This window comes from Myotis brandtii, unplaced genomic scaffold, assembly GCF_000412655.1.
Source record: "Myotis brandtii unplaced genomic scaffold, ASM41265v1 scaffold503, whole genome shotgun sequence".
Classification (NCBI taxonomy): Eukaryota; Metazoa; Chordata; class Mammalia; order Chiroptera; family Vespertilionidae; genus Myotis; species Myotis brandtii.
Window position 1 is genome coordinate 69808 of NW_005369181.1, and position 19197 is coordinate 89004.

The following is a 19197-nucleotide window of genomic DNA, read 5'->3' on the forward strand; positions in this document are numbered from 1 at the left end:
GGCAAAACTATCTTTACTTCAAAGGCCTTTTAACCGAAGATAGATGAAAAATGTGCTTTTCACTTGCTCTTCTGATTTTATCTGAAATATAAACAGTGAGATTGCCTTGTCCTATGTAAATACAATTTTTTAACAAAGTGAAATATACTTAGATTCAAAAATCCAGCATTATGATTTCAAAAGTTACATTACACACAAGAAGTCTCTGGAGATATTGATGGAAAGGAAAAGCACGGAAGAAGGGAGGTTTGAGAACGCTGGGTATGAAATTCTGAAACAACGCCTGAGCTCATAGACAAGCGCTCAGGGCACCGGGTGGGAATAGGGAATAGTTACTTCTGATTAACACGTCCAGGAGATGTCATTCCTGTGTCCACGCAGCTGCGACCGAGAGGCTATTTACCAGGGTTACGTTGGAATTGCTCAAATGAGGAATCAGAGTCAGCAAATGCATTTCAGCACATTTCCTATCAGCAGTATTTTCCAGAAAGCACTGCTAACAGGACAAGGCATCACAGAGCCCTTGCACGCAGATGTGGAGTAAAAGGAGAGAGCTGCTGGTGCAAATGCAGTGAATTATGAGTTCATTATATGATATACGAATGTACGTATGTGTGAAAAGAAAGATGACAATTTTTGTGCACAGCCACCTGTTTAAAAATACAGCAAATGCAAAAAATTTATGTAGATGAACTAGGAAGAATATATGTGAGCACATTGTTTGAGTTTCAAGATGGAAATGGGAGCTCACAAAACACTTGCTCCCTCTAAAAACAATATGTTTCCATATGTATTGTGTCATTCACCATATTTTTGATGTGCTTAAAACATCATCATAACATTACAAAGAAAAGAAAATGAAGACTTTGCTTGTCCCTTCAAGCAAAGGATGAACCTTTCTTATTTTCAGGCTTCTCTGGGGATTCATCCTGACCTGGCTACTCAGTTCTGACCACCATGTATGTCTCATAAACTGTCTGAGAGACACGCCAACACTCCAACTAACCTGTACCCCTTCACTCCCACCCTTGTGTGCTCACCCAGTGTGCCCCGTCCCAGCGGGCTGCTCAGGGTGCCATTTTCTGTGACCTGAAACAGGACTCGACACCTGCTGTCTCACAGTGGAATCCTCAAAGAGACCTGGTGCACAAAATGCATGCACGGAGGGCGGGGGGGGGGGCATCCGTCAGCCCAGCCTGCAACCTCTCCAATCTAAGACCCACAGGGATTGGGCCTAAACCCTCTCACAATCCAGTACTGCTGGCTCCTAACTGCTCACCTGCCTGCCAGTCTGATCACCCCTAACCGCCTCTGCCTGCTGACCTGATTGCTCCTAACTGCCCCCCCCGCCAGCCTGGTCATCCCCAACAGTCCCCCTTTGCCAGCCTGGTCACCCATCCTGCCCCCCCTGCTGGCCTGCTTACTGACAACTGTGCCCCCTGCTGGTCTGGTCACCCCACACAGCCTGCTGCTCAGTGGTTTGGTCATCCCTTACTAATGCTCCCGATAATCAGTCTACGTTTCTTTAAAATATATTTTTGATTTTAGAGAGGAACCTCATTTATTGACTGCCTCCTGCATCTCCCCTATTGGGGACTGAGCCACAACTAGGGCATGTGCCCTGATCAGGAATTGAATCTTGTTCATAGAGCAATGCTCAACCATTGAGCCACACCGGCCGGGCTCAAAATCTACATTATAGAAGCTCTGTTTCTTCTGCAAGGACTAAAGCTGAACTTTGTTACATGCAGTTGTTAATTTAGATAGTGTTTCAGAATCTGGATTTCACTGTAAAAGAAAATTTTTTTCAAGTACTTATGGATGGATCCAAACAGGAGCTAGGTAGAAATGCATTTGGTTTCCTGAATTCAGTTATGAGAAGTCTGTCATTCCCTCCACTCACTGCTCTCTAAAATATAGCCTTCTCAGTTGTAGAGAATTACTTGCTTGCCCCCTAAATGCCAGGGCATTTCCCTATTAAAGCAATTTATTACAAACCCTCATATACCTATAACTCCTTCTGGGTAGCAAACCCTCAGAATGATCTTCACCAGTATAAAAAGGAGACTATTCTGTGTAATGCATATTTGTTAGTTACTGATGCAAAATATCATTGTATAGTTCATTATATTTCCCAAATTTAGACCACATTGTCAATTGCCTATGTACTATGATATTTCTTGTAGTGATATAACTTTCACAGCATTTCATACTCTATGCTAGAGTCAATTATTTTTCATATCTCTACTTGCTCCTCAGGTTAATGACAATTTGATGAGTCAACAGTTTTGTTGCCCTTTCATTCTCATATACTATAGAAGTTTTCTCAGCAACTCTTTTTTTTACTTTCTTCACGTTAATGTGAATGTTTTTTTTGTATTTGCAGATTTTCTATACATTTCCTACCCATAACCTTAAACTTTGCTGATGAAGTATTTTATTTTCCCTGAGAAGTTTTACAGCACACTCTGACTAGTTCTTCTATATTTCTTCCTCTTCTCTTTTGCTATGGTCAGCACTCCAGTCCAAACTCTAAACTACAATCAGATTAGTTTTCGACATCCTTGCTCTTTCTCATGGTTCATACAAAGTGAGCTCAACCAGCCCTCCACTTAGACTGCTTTTGAAGCTACCTCTCTTGCCTACTTTAATGGTGATCTTTGTCTCATAATTGGGCATCTTGCATGCTTAGTATATATGCATTTTACAGAGAGTATGATTTTCCAAGATTTATTTCAATTCATATGTGTTATAAAAGGACAGCAGGAAAATAAATTCACAATAACAACCATCTATCTTTATATTAGTGGTTCTTAATAAGATGCATAAGAATCACATTACCAGTTTGCTTAAAAATGCATGTTCTATTTTTTATTCATAGCTATTCTAATTGAATAAGAGAGGTTGGAGAACAGGGCCATGCATTTTTTATACATTTTTATTGATTTTAGATAGGAAGGGAGAGGGAAAGAGAGATAGAAACATCAATGATGAGAGAGAATAATTGACCAGCTGCCTTCTGCATGCCCCTGACCAGGGATGGAGCCCATAACCCGGGCACATGCCCTGACCAGGAATTGAACCATGACTTCCTAATTCATACGTCAATGCTCAACCATTGAGCCATAACAGCTGGAGCAGAGACATTCATTTTAACACAAAACCCAGTGTATTTTGCCACTGATGGCCTGAGATAATATAGCAATAGCTTGCTCAATAGTTATAGGTCCCGAGAATGCTTAACTTTTCCCCTCTAGAAATTATACTCAGTATTTTTATTGAAATTAATTCCTATCATATTTGGTCTACCAGGGGACTGGAAAAAATCATTTTTACTTTAGCATCCAGAGAGTAAAATCTATTGATAACAATGATGAATAAATTTATTTTAATCTTTCATTCATAATCTAATTCAGATAATACATTTTTATCATATTAATTCTTATAAAAAGTATAAATATTTCTTCTAGGTATATTCTATGGCATTATCAACTTCTGTCTCCAAGCTAGCAATCCACTATTTCAAAATGCTTTATGTTACTTTGATGGCCAGTAAAAATAATATATAATTTGGTGCTGGAGAGAAACCAACCAATGAGATGGTATAAAAATACCATCAAAATTTCAATACATAGAAATTATTTTTAAATGCCATCAATATATCCCGAGGCTCTTTGTTCAAATTAAGTTGTTATTGGATAGTTATCAAATGCAATATCATGTTTTCAAGAAATCTCTCGTTTATGATTTTCTGTTACCTTTTTTACTATGAATATTCTTAATTATAATAAAAATATTGTATTTTTATTTTATGGATAGACTATTAATTTCATGACAAAAAAATCCTCTATCCTGGTACCTGTTAACATTTTATTATATGGAAGGAAACCAAAGTTTAAAGTTTATGGAATAAACACTCTCACACCCACAGTAATACTGAGCAGAATAATGATCAAACTACCACCTGCTCCGAATAGTGGGGAATTTATTTTGTCTTTATAACCCCTGCCTGTTTTGTATTGTGTGTTTACTAATGTCCAGCTTGCTGCTGTGTCACTGTATTAAGATACTCTCTTCTGAGATTTGGAAACAGCACAAATATGGTTATTTATTGGTTAAAATGAACTGCCCTGCTGACACGGATGTAAACTGGGCATTGGAGAGAGGAAACGGATTGCTGAACTTCTCCCATGCACAGATACTATGGCCAACGAAATGTCTCTGCAACAGCACATGACCTGGCCTTGTGCTCAGCTGAGTGCTCCTCTTTCACATTGATCTGGACTCCCATCAAAGTTAGAGCCCTCAGATGTATTTACCTGGGGAAATCTTTTGCATGGGGACTCTGATGTCTCCCTCCTCACAGACTCAGAAATACCCTGTGATTGCCCTCCCAGGGCTGACCCACTGTTCCTATTCCTTTTTACCATGTGATGGTTTTCATTGAAGTTGGCTTCCTGTTCCTGACCAGTGTTCCTGGCTAACTCTGGTCATTTGAAAATCAGAAAAGAGTGCCCAGAAGGTCTCTGAGTGCTTTCTCTATATCGTTCCCACTTCTCCATGTCCACTTTCAATTCAACAATAAAAAGAATATTTTAAACCAAAACTTACCTGACACATTGTTAAAATGCATTTTCAGAATATATTTTGCCCAATTACTGTATATCTTCTATATCATGACAGAATCCTAGAGGGGTCCCAAGGGAAATGTACACAAAAGAAAAAAAAAATCTTGCAATGAAAATAAAGTATAATTTAATTTATGGCATTGAAAATTAACAGTAATTCCTTCTATTTTTGAAATATCGACTAATAGATGACCTAGACCAGTGATGGCGAACATTTTCAGCTCGGCATGTAAGCATTTTGAAAAACCCTAACTTAACTCTGGTGCCGTGTCACATATAGAAATTTTTTGATATTTGCAACCATAGTAAAACAAAGACTTATATTTTTGATATTTATTTTATATATTTAAATGCCATTTAACAAAGAAAAATCAACCGAAAAAATGAGTTCGCGTGTCACCTCTGACACGCGTGTCATAGGTTCGCCATCACTGACCTAGACTCTGATTATAATAAGCCTACAAACTCCTTCTCTCCAAGGTAAGAGGAACTCTGAAGAAGTGGACTTATGGGGGCCTGGGCAGCTGCAAGGAGTGAAAGTACTCCTCCTTGAAAGTATGGCATTGAATCACGCTTTCATCAATAGTAAGTACAGTCTGGAGATAGGTACATCCTATATAATAAAAGCCTAATATGCTAAGTGTCCAGTCGTCTGGTCAGCCATTCAACCAATCAAAGCGTAATATGCTAATGCTATATTAAGGCCGCTCAACTGCTTGCTATGATGTGCACTGACCACCAGGGGGCAGGCACTCAATGCAGGAGGAGCACTGTTCAGCCAGAAGTCCTGAGCTGGGCTCACAGCTCCTGAGTGCAGCGACAGTGGCAGGAGTCTCTCCTGCCTCCACAGGAGCGCTAAGGATGTCCAACTGACGGTGGGGAGTGGGCCTAAGCTGTCAGTTGGACATTCCCCAAGGGCTCCCAGACTGTGAGAGGGCACAGGCCAGGCTGAGGGACTGCTCTGAGTGCACGATCTTGTGCACTAGGCCTCTAGTAAATAGATAATGATTTTAAAAACCCTATCAAAATCATAGATAAAGAAACTTAAAATCATTCACAGAATCTAGCTTTTTTTCCACTTAGACCTTAAATTATTCCCATTAATAAGTAAAGCTTTTGAGCTTCTCATATCTTAGAAGGATAATAAAGAGAGTTCAATTACATGACATTTCATTGAAATACTGCAGTATAGAACATAGCTGTCAAAATAACATTTATAAATTTCTGAATGAAGGCCACTTCCATAGTGAACAAAAAGTTCCAGATTATTTTATATGAAATAGATTATTAAGGAAGAAAAATCACTGCTGCTCCTGTGAGTATGACTCAATATTCTGTGTGATAAATTTAAGATTCTTATAATTTAAATAATACTGATGGATAGTAACAAAAACAAAATTCACAGAGACAATAGTACATAGGAGAGTACTATGAGAAAAATCTATTATACTATGTATGACTGAAGCAGGTTTTAAACATGAGAATTGAATCCATTTTTAGTTGCTCTAATATTGTATTACTTTATGTCTTATGAGATAAATTGCACTGAAGAAATAATTAGTATAACTCATAGAAGAGGTATGATATAATTAGCATGACAAAGAAATAGAAATGAGAAGATTTGAAATTATACCCAATATGGTCCAGGTATCGGAATTCCTTGCTCCTCACTTTCTTCCTGCTGATCTTAAAATATTTTTTTAAAAGAAATGCTATTCTATCTCTTAGAACACTTATGTTAATAAATGAAGATACTTTTTGAGAAAAAATCAGCTAAAAGAGTCCTGATTTTTAAATATGATATGAAAATGAAACTTTTACTTGTTCATCAAACCCTGAAAGCATCTATAGCAGTATTTCAAACTCATTACCTAAATATTAGATAGCACAAAAATGTTATTGAGAATGAATGCTTCTATATTAACTTGCTATTTCTTTCAATGTCAATTATAGACATGTGCATACATTTCTCAGTTCCTCTAGAGGCAAACATTACACTCTAATATACTGTGGCCTTCTAGAAATAAAATTCAAGACATGTATCATACTAAAGCAGGCTCTATATCATCTGTCTTATTCTTCCACCCTCACCTCTTAATCTCTCCTCACTCATTTTCCAACTGTCACACTAGACTTATTTTGTCTCCTCAAACACATTAAGCATGTTCTCACCCCAGAGTATTTTGAGTGTGCTGCTCTCAACACTTTGTATAGCTTGTCCCTTTAGATCAGATAAGTTTTTGTTCAAATGTCATTGTCACAGAAAGGGCTTTACTGACATCACTATCTAAAGCATCTTCCTAACCATCAAAACCCCAAGTCTCTCTCTATCACATCTTCATGTTATTTTTTTTCTTTATACGTTCAGTGTTTGGGAAATCATTGGATTTATTTATTCACTTAGTGCTTAGTTTCTGAATTTCCCCATAGAGTGGACATACCATGAAGGCAGAGATTTATTATTGTTCCCTGTCATCTCTCCAGTATTGAAACAAATTGTAGAATATCAAAACTTAACACACACAAACACACACACAGCTCTTTTATGGAAAAACATGTGCTAATCTATATAGGACAGAGGGAAGAAAAAGGTACACAATTCCTTTCCTATAACTAAGAGCTGAAGTAAGAAAATTGTATTGAGTAGAAGCTTTATTCTTTCTCTATGCAGAACCAGTATGGTGAAAAAAACAAACAGAAAACAATTACACCTCTAAGCCACTGATGAAGAGAACAGCAGGAGAAACTACTAAAAAATAATCAATATCTGCAAGTACTTGATTTTCAGGTTATATAAACAAAAACAAATGTGACTGACAATTAATTTTACTTTTTCAAAAATCTATCTATATATAAAAAGCCAGCTACCAAAATACAGTAATGACCAGAATGACTGGTCACTATGATGCCCACTGCGGCCAGCGAACTGGCCCAATAGGGGGGTGGGGCCACTGGCCCACCTCCCATGGCCCCTCCCCCACCGTCCCTATCTGCCCCTGATTGGCCTCTCCCACCCCAATCAAGGGCAGGGCGGCCAGCCAACCCCCCTGCAGCCCTTTCCCTGGGTCGGCCCCACCCCTGATTGCCTCCCCACCCCAATAAGGGTGGGCCTGGCTGGCCAACCTCCTGCAGCCTCTCTCTCCAGCCAGCCCTGCCCCCAATAGGCCCCCATCACACCTATTGGCCAGCAACCCCTTCCCCCAGTCATCCCCACCCCTGATTGCTCCCTTGACCCCAATAGGGGGAATGGCCAGTCAGCCAACCTCCTGCAGCCCCTCTCCCAGCCGGCCCCACCCCCAATAGGCCTCCACCACCCCATTGGCCTGCAGCCCCTCCCCCAGGCTGGCCCACCCCTGATTGATTTCCCCTACACCAATAGTGGGTGGGGCTGCCTGGCCAAACTCCTACAGCTCTCCCCCTCCCCTAGCCAGCCCTACCCCTGATAGGCCCCCACCACCCTAATCAGCCCGTGGTCCCTCCCCCCAGCTAGCTCTGCCCTCCATTGGCCCCCCGACTCTGATCTGGGGCCACGCCAGTGGCCAACCACCCTTGGCCCCTCCCTGAAGCCACTGGCCCCCCAATAAGCTTCCCCCACCCCAATTTGGGGTGGGGCTGGCCGCCCCACTACCCACAGCCCCTCCAAACAGCCATCCCCATCCCCAAACAACCCCACACTCCAATCAGGGGCGGGGCCCACCAGCCAGTCATCCATGGCCCTCCCACCAGCCAGCCTGGCCATGATCAGTCCCCAATCAGGGTGGGCCGGCCAGCCAACATCTTGCTGTTTCCTCCTACTGAAAGGCCCAGCCCCGATCTGCTGATTGGAGCTGGGATGACCAGACTCCACCTGTGTACAGATTCATGCACTGGGCCTTTAGTCATTTTATAAAGTCGTTACTAAATAGAGGTAATTTCATACTAATAATTCTTTTGACATATAGACATGACAAGGGTTGATGTAAAATAATTTTGAACAAAGAACCAGTACTCCTGACACTGAATAATTGATCTCTGCATCATGATAGTATTCCAATTTCTAAATAACAGCCACAAAAATTGTGTTTGGCAGTTATGTGCCTACAACTTGTTCTATCTATACATAATGAGATAATATACCCATTTATCTGTAATTACAATCAGTACTTTCTATTGTAAGGATGCAACATTGTTCTACTTCTTTTGTTTCAATTCTTCCAACCTCACCTATAAACCAAAAGAAGGTTTAATCTTTAAGAAATTAATTACCTGGAGTCAATAAGGCATTTTTATGGTAAAGTAAGACTTTAGGTTGAGTATTCTAGAATTCAGTACTACCAAAGATAGAGCCTATCAGTACAAATACAGGAAATTTGTACCAGAAATTTCTTTTTTAATTTAAATTTTTTTATTGTTTAAAGTATTATGTATATCTTCTTTTCCCCCACTGACCTCTCCTGGGCCACTCCCACCCCCAGCACATGCCCTTACCCATCTACTGTCTGTGTCCATTGGTTATGCTTATGTGCTGACATAAAAGTACTTTGGTTGATCTCTTATCCCCCCCACACACACCCTCCCCTGCCTTCCCTCTGAGGTTTGACAGTCTGTTCAATGCTTCTGTGTCTCTGGATCTATTTTTGTCCATCAGTATATGTTGGTTATTATATTCTACAAATGAGTGAGATCATGTGATATTTATCTTTCTCCAACTGGTTTATTTCACTTAGCATAATGCTCTCCAAGTCAGTCCATGTTGTGAATGGTAAGAGTTCTTCTTTTTATACAGCAGTGTAGTATTCCATTGTGTAGATGTACCACAGTTTTCTAATCCACTCATCTGCTGATGGGCACTTAGGCTGCTTCCAAATCTTAGCTATTTTAAATTGAGCTTCTATGAACATAGGGTGCAGATGTGGTTTTTGATTGGTGTTTCTGATTTCTTGAGATATATTCCTAGAAGTGGGATCAGTGGATCAAATGGCAGTTCCATTTTTAATTTTTTATGGAAACTCCATAATGTTTTCCACAGTGGCTGCACCAGTTTGTATTTCCACCAGCAGTGCATGAGGGTTCCTTTTTCTCCAAATCCTCACCAGCACTTGTCATTTGTTGATTTGTTGAAGATTGACAATCTGACAGGTGTGAGATGGTACCTCATTGTTGTTTTGATTTACATCTTTTTGATGATTAGTGACTTTGAGCATGTTTTCATATGTTTCTTGGCCTTCTGTATGTCCTCTTTCAAAAAGTGTCTATTTAGGTCCTTTGCACATTTTTTGACTGGATTGTTAATCTTCCTTGTAAAATTGTATGAGTTCCATATAAAATTTGGAGATTAAACCCTTATCAGATATAACATTGGCAAATATGTTCTCCCATGCAGTGTGCCATCTTGTTGTTTTGTTGAGGGTTTCTTTTGCTGTGCAGAAGTGACCCCACAGACATAGAAAGGATTGTAAAAAAAAAATACTACGAACAACTCTACTCTAACAAACTTGACAACCTAGACAAAATAGACATATTCCTAGAAAAATACAATCTTTTAAAACACAATCAGGAAGATTCGAAAAACCTGAATAGGCCTATAACTACCAATGAAATTGAAGCAGTAATAAAAGAAACTTCCAGCAAACAAAAATCTTGTTCTGGACGGCTTCACAGGGGAGTTTTACCAAACATTCGAAGATGAACTTAAACCTATCCTCCTCAGACTATTAAAAAATTCAGAGGAAGGCACACTTCCAAGCTCTTTCTCTGAAGCCAGAATTACCCTAATCCCCAAACCAGATAAAGACACTACAAAGAAAGGGAATTATAGGGCAATATCCCTCATGAACATTGATGCTAAAATCCTCAACAAAATTCTAGCAAATCAGATCCAGCATCACATTAGAAAGATCATACACCATGACCAAGTGAGATTTATTTCAGGGATGCAAGGCTGGTATCCACAAATCCATAAAAGTTGTACATCACATAAACAAATTGAGAGACAAAATCACATAATCATATAAATTGATGCAGAAAAAGAATTTGAGAAAATCCAACACCCTTTCTTGATAAAAACTCTCAGTAAATTTGGAATAGAGGGTTCATACCTCAACATAATAAAAGCCTTATATGACAAACCTACAGCCAACATCATACTCAATGGGCAAAAACTAAAACCATTTCCTCTAAGAACAGAAACAAGACATGGATGCCCATTTTCACCACTCCTATTCGACATAGTCCTGGAAGTGCTAGCCATAGAAATCAGACAAGAAGAATAAATAAAAGGTATCCAAATTGGGAAAGAATAAGTAAAACTCATTATTCACAGATGATGTGATATTGTACATAGAAAACCCTAAAGACTCCATTAAAAACTACTAGACTTAAATAAATAAATTCAGCAATGTAGCAGGATACAAAATTAACACTCAGAAATCTATGGCCTTTTTATACACAAATAATGAACTCACACCAAGAGACACTAAAAAACAATCCCATTTACCATTCCAACAAAAAAATAAGATACCTAGGAATAAACTTAACCAAGGAGGTAAAGTGCATGTACTCAGAAAATTACAGAATGCTGAAAAAAGAGATAGAGGAAGACATAAACAAATGGAAGAATATATCATGTTCATGGATTGGTAGAATGAACATCATTAAAATGTCCATACTACCCCAAACAATCTATAGATTCATTGCACTCCCCATTAAAATACCAACAGCATATTTCACAGATGTAGAACGAACTCTCCAAAAATTCATCAGGAATAAAAAAAGACCCCAAATAGCTGCAGCAATCCTGAGAGAGAAAAACAAAGTTAGAGGGATCACAATACCCATTCTCATGCTATATTACAAAGCCACTGTTCTCAAAACTGCCTGGTACTGGCACAAGAACAGACATATAGACCAGTGGAATAGGATAGAGAACCCAGAAATTGACTCAAGCCATTATGCTCAATTAATATTTGACAAAGGATGCAAGAGCATACAATGAAGTCAAGACAGTCTCTTCAATAAATGGTGTTGGAAAATTTGGGCAGATACATGCAAAAAAAAATGAAATTAGACCACCTACTTACACCATACACAAAAATAAACTCAAATGGATAAAGGACTTAAATGTAAGATGGCAGACCATAAAAATCTTAGAAGAATCCATAGGCAACAAAATATCAAACATATGTCATAGCAATATCTTTCCCAATACAGCTCCTAGGACAATGGAAACTAAGGATAAAATAAATAAATGGGACTAGATAAAAAACAAAACAAACAAAAAACACAAATGACTCTATTGACTATGAAGTTGCCATAGGAGGGAATATACTAGAGGTAAAGAATGACTGGTTATTTACTAGTATTATAAGTTTATTAAGCCAGATATTGTTTCATGTGCTTTGTATTCATTTACTTAGAATCAAATCAACTTAACTATAAATAAGTTATTTTCATTATTTCCATTTTAAAGATGATAAAATGAATAATTAAAGAAAATTTCCAATGGTTATACTTGTGATAAGTGAAGGGATCAAATTCAAATCCATGTAGTCTAATTCTAGATTTAATAAGATTACATATGAGGTCTCAAACATACTGTCATCCCATAAAGACTAAAGTCATTAATGACAGACAAAGGGGTTGGGATATTCAAACCAATAAATACATTCCTTCAGGAAACTTTGTTTTCTAAACTGGAAAAATAGAGTATATTTTAAAATATATACACATATCTGTGTACACGGGTCTATTATTTTTCATTTTTATTTATTTGGATTTATGCTAAAAAACTACATACAGAGCCATGTAGAACATGCCTAGCTTTTAGTTACTTCAAAATAATAGCTTTATTGTACTAAGTGTTTTTATCTTGACATGATGTTTTCATTTTGCCACTTCGGGATATGATGAATCAATCCTAACCATGTCCCTTTGCTATACTGACTCATAAAACTATAGTAGCATGGCATAAATATGGTTCTCTTAGCTTTTATGGCATAAGGGCAAGAAAACAAATGTCTCAAGTCCAGCTCAATACACTACCAACTGTGATACTTTCTTTCAAAAATTTCTCATTTCTCAAGTGAGAGATGAAGTATGATAGAAAAGATAGAGATTAGATTTGAGAAATATAAAAAGGCACAGTTGATGAATTGCCTATTATAAATGAAGTCTTGAAAGACTGCATATAGATGACAAAATAAAGACACATACTGTATAATAAAACCATTTACTTAGATTTATCATATTTTCCAGGTTATATGGAAGATAGTTTTAAAAGGTAAGTTGGAGAAAAACAAAAGGTAAGTTTAAGCAGTGTGTGTGTATGTATGTGTGTGTCTCTGTGTATTTTAAAGCACATGTCTATATTATTATTATTCTGAAAAACATTTTTCTTTATTAATTGAGCTATTCATTTATTTTGCTTGAGCAAGAATAGAAGTGAAATAGAACACTTGAATCACACTTAGAATGGTTCAGTTAGTTGATAAAATTTTATAATAATGTTTTAAAATGTTTATATTGATATTTTATGTTTATTGAAGTAATACAAAATTATATATCATGGATAATATTTTTCTAAAACAAAACACAATGGAAAATTTTAATGAAAGCCATAATTAGCAGAAATTAAGAAAAATATGCCAGGTAGCAGGAAAATTAATGTTTCATCACGGTATTAATATGTGTGAAAATAGATTAAATAATCAATTTGATCTGTCACATTCTCTCACCAGAAATTTACCCTATGTTAATATTAAAAGACTAAAGTAAGGTCACTTTGGTATTTTAAAATAATGAAGAGGAAATATTACTTTCCTTTTCATTATTTGAAGAGAAAAAGAGGAAAAGAGGAAGATATAAAATGTAAGTAGTAAATTGATGCCATGGGAAATCACAGAGTTTTGCAATTTATGAAAAAAAATTGCTGTATGTGCTTAAAGGGTATATTACAATTAAAAGTTGTATAATGGGTATATAATTAACTTGGTCATTATGCTTTAAGGTTTCTTTGGGTTGTGACAGTTTTCATACATTTCTTGTTTTGGTGACCCTGATAATTTTAGTGAGTCAAGGTAAAATATTTTGTAAAATGGACCTTAATTTAGATTTGTTTGATATTTTTCTAATAATTATACTGGGGTAATACCAGGAACATAAAATAAACATGAAACAATTTTCATGCTAACTCTGATCAAATAAATCCCATAAAAATCCTACAAGACTCCATAGGTAGCAAAATGCAGACAAATGTTGTAGGTATATCGTCACAGACAAAGCTCCTGGGGCAATGGAGACTAAAAAGAATATAAACAAATGGGACTACATCAAAATAAAAGCTTTTGCATAGCAAAAGAAACCATCAACAAAACAACAAAAAAACCCACTGCATGGGAGAACTTACTTTCCAATGATATTTCCAATAAGGGTTTAATCTCCAAAATTTACTGAGAACTCATACAATTTATTTAACACAGGAAGATAAATGATCCAATATAAAAATTAGCAACGGGTCTAAATAGAGACTTTTCGAAGGAGGACATAAGGAAGGCCCAGTGACATATGAAAATATGCTGAAAGTCACTAATCATCCAAGAGATGCAAATCAAAACAACAATGAGGTACCATCTTACACCTGTCAAAATGGCTATCATCAACAAATCAACAAACAAGTGCAGACAAGGATGTGGAGAAAAAGTAACCCTCTTGCACTGCTGGTGGGAATGCAGACTGTTGCAGCCACTGTGGAAGACAGTATGGAGTTTCCTAAAAAAACTAAAAATGGAACTCCCATTTGACCCTGTGATCCCACTTCTAGGAATATATCCCAAGAAACCAGAAACACCAATCAGAAAGGATATATGCACCCCTATGTTCATAGTGACACAATTTACCATAGCTGAGATTTGGAAACAGCCTAAGTGCCCATCAGTAGATGAATGGATTAGAAAACTGTGGTACATCTACACGATGGAATACTATGCTGCTGTAAAAAAGAAGGAACTCTTACCATTTGCAACAGCATGGATGGAACTGGAGAGCATTATGCTAAGTGAAATAAGCCAGTTGGAGAAAGATAAATATCACATGATCTCACTCATATGTGGGATATAATGATCAGCATAAACTGATGAACAAAAATAGATCCAGAGACAAATGTTAGGGGAGGGGGTGGTTAGAGAGCAACCAAAGGACTTGTATGCATGCATATTAGCATAACCAATGGACAGACAGTGGGGCAGACCCTTTGTTAACCTTTGGTTGAGGATATGTTTGTGTATTTCCAGAGAATTCCCCCAAGCCCATGTGGATTTCTGCAAAGAACATTGAACTTCAACATGAATCTGAGAGAGGATCTGACCAGACTAATGCACCTGGAGGACCTTGCACCTGGAGCCTCACCCTGTACCTGTGGCTGCAGACAACTGACTACTCCAGCCACACATAGAAGATGAGGAATGAGAGGAGAATGAGACAGAGGAGAAACAGTCCGGAGATGACCAGTGGGATGGTAAAGAAGACAGTGCAGAACAAGAACCCTGAGAACACCTAAGAATGTTTTCCTTGCCATGCTAGCAGTCATCAGTTGTGCGACGGTGCAGGTTGGCCTGGACAAAGCCAGAGAACGTCGGACCTGTGTTGTCATCGCCCACTGTTTGTCCACCATCCAGAACTCGAATATCATTGCTGTCATGTCATAGGAGACAGTGGTTGAGAAGGGGATCCATAAAGAATTGATGGCCCAGAAAGGAGCCTACTACAAACTCGTTCCTTAGATGCCTGGCAGCATTTTAAAAAGGACATGAAAGAACTCAATCGTTTTCATTGGATCTCCCTACGTTTGACTCTTAGCATACCCACTATTGTCTGTCTCATTCTTTGATATGCCTGTATGCATTGCTAAAGGACAAATGTGTACTCAAGTAAATAAAAAGCTGACCGGCCAGAGGTCAGTGTGCTCTTCAAGAAAGAGACACCACCTGGCCCCCACCCCTTAATAATTGATATTTCTTGCCTAATGTTTTCCTGAGTGCATTGGCCCCTCCTTCAGATCCTGAACCTAGCTGTGCAGGTCGCAACATGTTTTCTCCTCTTTAATTTCCTGGAAAACTTTGTGTATTTCTTCCATAAATCTTTCATAAAAGTAAAAAGTGAAGCAATATAGGTGAAGAGATTTTTGTGGGGAGTCTTTTCACTAGAAGTCCAATACCTTTAATAAATAGAAGGTTATTGTGTTTCTATGATGATCTTTGTTAGTTTATGTCATTCAAGGAATTTTTCCATACACTCTAAGTTGTGAAATGAGCCGGCATAGAGGTTCTGCTAATAATGTTTTACAATTATTTTAATGTCTATAATGTCTTCTCCCATTCTTGGTATAAATATTCATGTCTTCTTTTTAAAAAGTTAGTCTACTGGAGTTATGTCCATTTATTGCTACTTTTCAACGTCTCAACTTTTGATTTCATTGATTATTTTTTTAATGTACTGATTTCCGATTTTTCATTACTATTTTTATCCTGCTTACATTGATTTAAATTGCTTTTAAAAATTATTTAGGTGGAAGGTTAAGTAATTGATATGAGACCTTTTTCTCTTTTCTAATAGAGACATATCTTGCTATACATTTTACTGTAAGCAGCACTTCAGATGTATCAGACAAATGTGATGCCATCTTTTCATCTTCATTTAGTTTTAACTAGTTTTAAATTACTTTTCATATAGATTTTATAGTTCTTATTGTTTGTGTTAAATGTGTCCAAATAGATAAGAATTTTTAAATAATTCTTTATTTTATTTACTTTTACTTTGACTTAGTTATAATCAGAAAATATCTGATTCAAAACCTTTCAAATTTATTGAAACATGTATCATGACCTAGATATTGTCTACCTTAGTAAATGATATAAGTAAACTAAAAAATAATGTGTTCTATTGATTTTGGTTAAAACATTATATAATTATAAATTAGGGTAAATTAGTTATTATAAAAGACTTCTGAATCCTTAATGATTTTTTATCCTATTAAATAGTGAGTAAGGGGTGTAAGATGATCTAATCATAATTTGATCTTATCTATTTCTCTTTACATTTCTATAAAATGTAGCTCTTGATTTTGAAACTCTGTTATTAAGTGCACATTTAGGAGACTTTTATGTTCTTTTGATGCGCCTCTCTTTTTATCATTATTAAATGACCTTCTTTGTTCCTGGTAATACTATTTCCTCTAAAATATTATTTGATATTAATATAACACTACTGTTTTCTTTTGATTCAGTAAATGTTGTGTATGTATTCCATTATTTCTATTTAGATGCATTTGTGACTTAAATTGAAAATCTTTATACCATAGGCAGCAAATCATTGAATTTCTTTTATAATCTATTCTGGTAATTCCTTCCTTTTTACTATTGTCTTTAGATTACTTACATTTACTGTATTATCACTATGGTTTTGTTTAAAGCTAATGTGTTGCCAGTTGTTTTCTATTTGTCCCATCTATTACTTGTTTCATTTTCCTTATCTATCATTATTTTTATTAATAGAACATATTTTATTATTGTCTTTAAATCTTTTGTTGATTTATTAACTACTAGAGGCCCAGTGCACAAAATTCATGCAAGCATAGGCCTTCGCAACCCCGGCTGCCTCATGGCCCCACCTCCACCCACTGGTCGTTCAGCAAGGTCATTCTGGAAGGTTATTCTAGAAGGTCATTCTGCCATCCAATCTAATTAGCATATTAGCTCTTTATTATATAGGATAGCTGTTATCAGGGACCTTATTTTTAAAAACAGTTTTAGACCTATTGAATAATTATAGAAATAATATTAGGTTCCCATATGACCTACACCTAGTTCATTCTATTATTTTCCCTTGAGACTTATTTGATGTATGACATATTTAAAAGTATGTTGTGTAACTTCAAATATTTTGTGATTTTTCCAGTTATCTTTCTGCTATTGATTTTTAGTTTAATTCTATTGTGGTCTGAAAACATACTTTGTAAGATTTCTGTTCTTTAACTTGTTTTAGGTGTGTTTATGGGCCAGAATGGTCTATCTTGGTAAATGTTCTATGTGAGCTTGAGGAGCATGTGCGTTCTGCTGTTGTTGGATAAAGTAGTCTATAAATGTCAATTAGGCCCAGGTGATTTATGATGCTGTTCAGATCACTGTATTCTCACTGATTTTCTGCCTGCTAGATCGATCATTTATATATAAGGGGTTTTGAAGCCTCCAACTTTAATAGTGGGTTTATTTATTTCTCCTGGAAAATATATCAGTTTTTGTTTCACATTTTTTGGCACCCAGATATTTGGTGACTATATTCTAATGATTGTTATGGTTTATTAGAGAATTCACCTCTTTATCATATGTAATGCCCCTCTTTATCCCTGAAAAGTTCCTTTGTTCTGACTCTGCTTTCAGTGAAATTAATAAAGCTACTCTAGATTTCTTTGAATTAGTGTTTCCATGAAATATCTTTTTCCATTCCTTTGTTTTCAATCTATGAGTGTCTTTACATATAATGTGGATTTCTGCCAGACAAGACGGTTCTTTCTTCCATTTTGAGAGTCTATTTTTAAAGTATTGTATTAAAACATTGACACTTAGAGTAATTATTAATATGGTTGGATTAATTACCTGCCTACTCTGCAATTATTTTTATTTGTTGCACAAGTTCATTTTTCAAAAAAAAAGCTATCCTTTCCTTTCTGCTTTCTCTGGCTTTAGTTTAATATTTTCTATAATTCCATTCTTTCTCTTCTCTTAGCACATCAATTATACTTCTTTATAAAAAATTATTTTTTCAGTGGTAGCACTAGACTATTTAATGTACATAATCTAAATCTTCTTTTAAATAGTACTATACTACCTCCTGGATAATGCTTTTATCTTACAAAAATTGTTCCATCCTTTATAATATTGTATTTATTTCACTTAAATAATCACAAACTACAATGTTGCTATTATTATTTTGAAAAGTTATCTATTATATTAAGAATAAGAAAAAATAAAAGATTTTATTATATTTTGATTTATTCTTTTTCTCATAATCTTCCCTTTTTTTACATAGATACGGGTTTCTGATCTGTACCATTTTCTTCTTCTTAAAAAACTTATTTTAATATTTCTTACAAGTTAGGTCCACTGATGAAATCTTTATTTAACTTTTACTTATAAAAGATAATTCTGCTGGATAAAGAATTAGATGGTGGTGTCTTTTATCTTTCAACATTTTACATATTTCATTCCACTCTCTTTTTCCTTCCCTTGTTTTTCACAATATGTCTGCTATAATTTGCATCTTTGTTACTCTGTTTTTAAGTTGTTTTTCTGCTCAGGTTTTATTTAAGATCTTCTCTTTGTTTTAGATTTTCTGCAGTTTAAATATGATAAGCCTAAGGATAGGTTTATTATTATTAATTATTATTATTATTATCATTATTGGTTCTGATTGGTATTCTCTGAGTTTTCCGGATCTGTAGTTTGTTGCCTCACATTGTTTTTGAAAGTTTTGGCCATTAATACTTCAAATATTTCTTCAGTTTTTTTCTATCTTTCTTCTCCTTGCAACTCAAGTATAT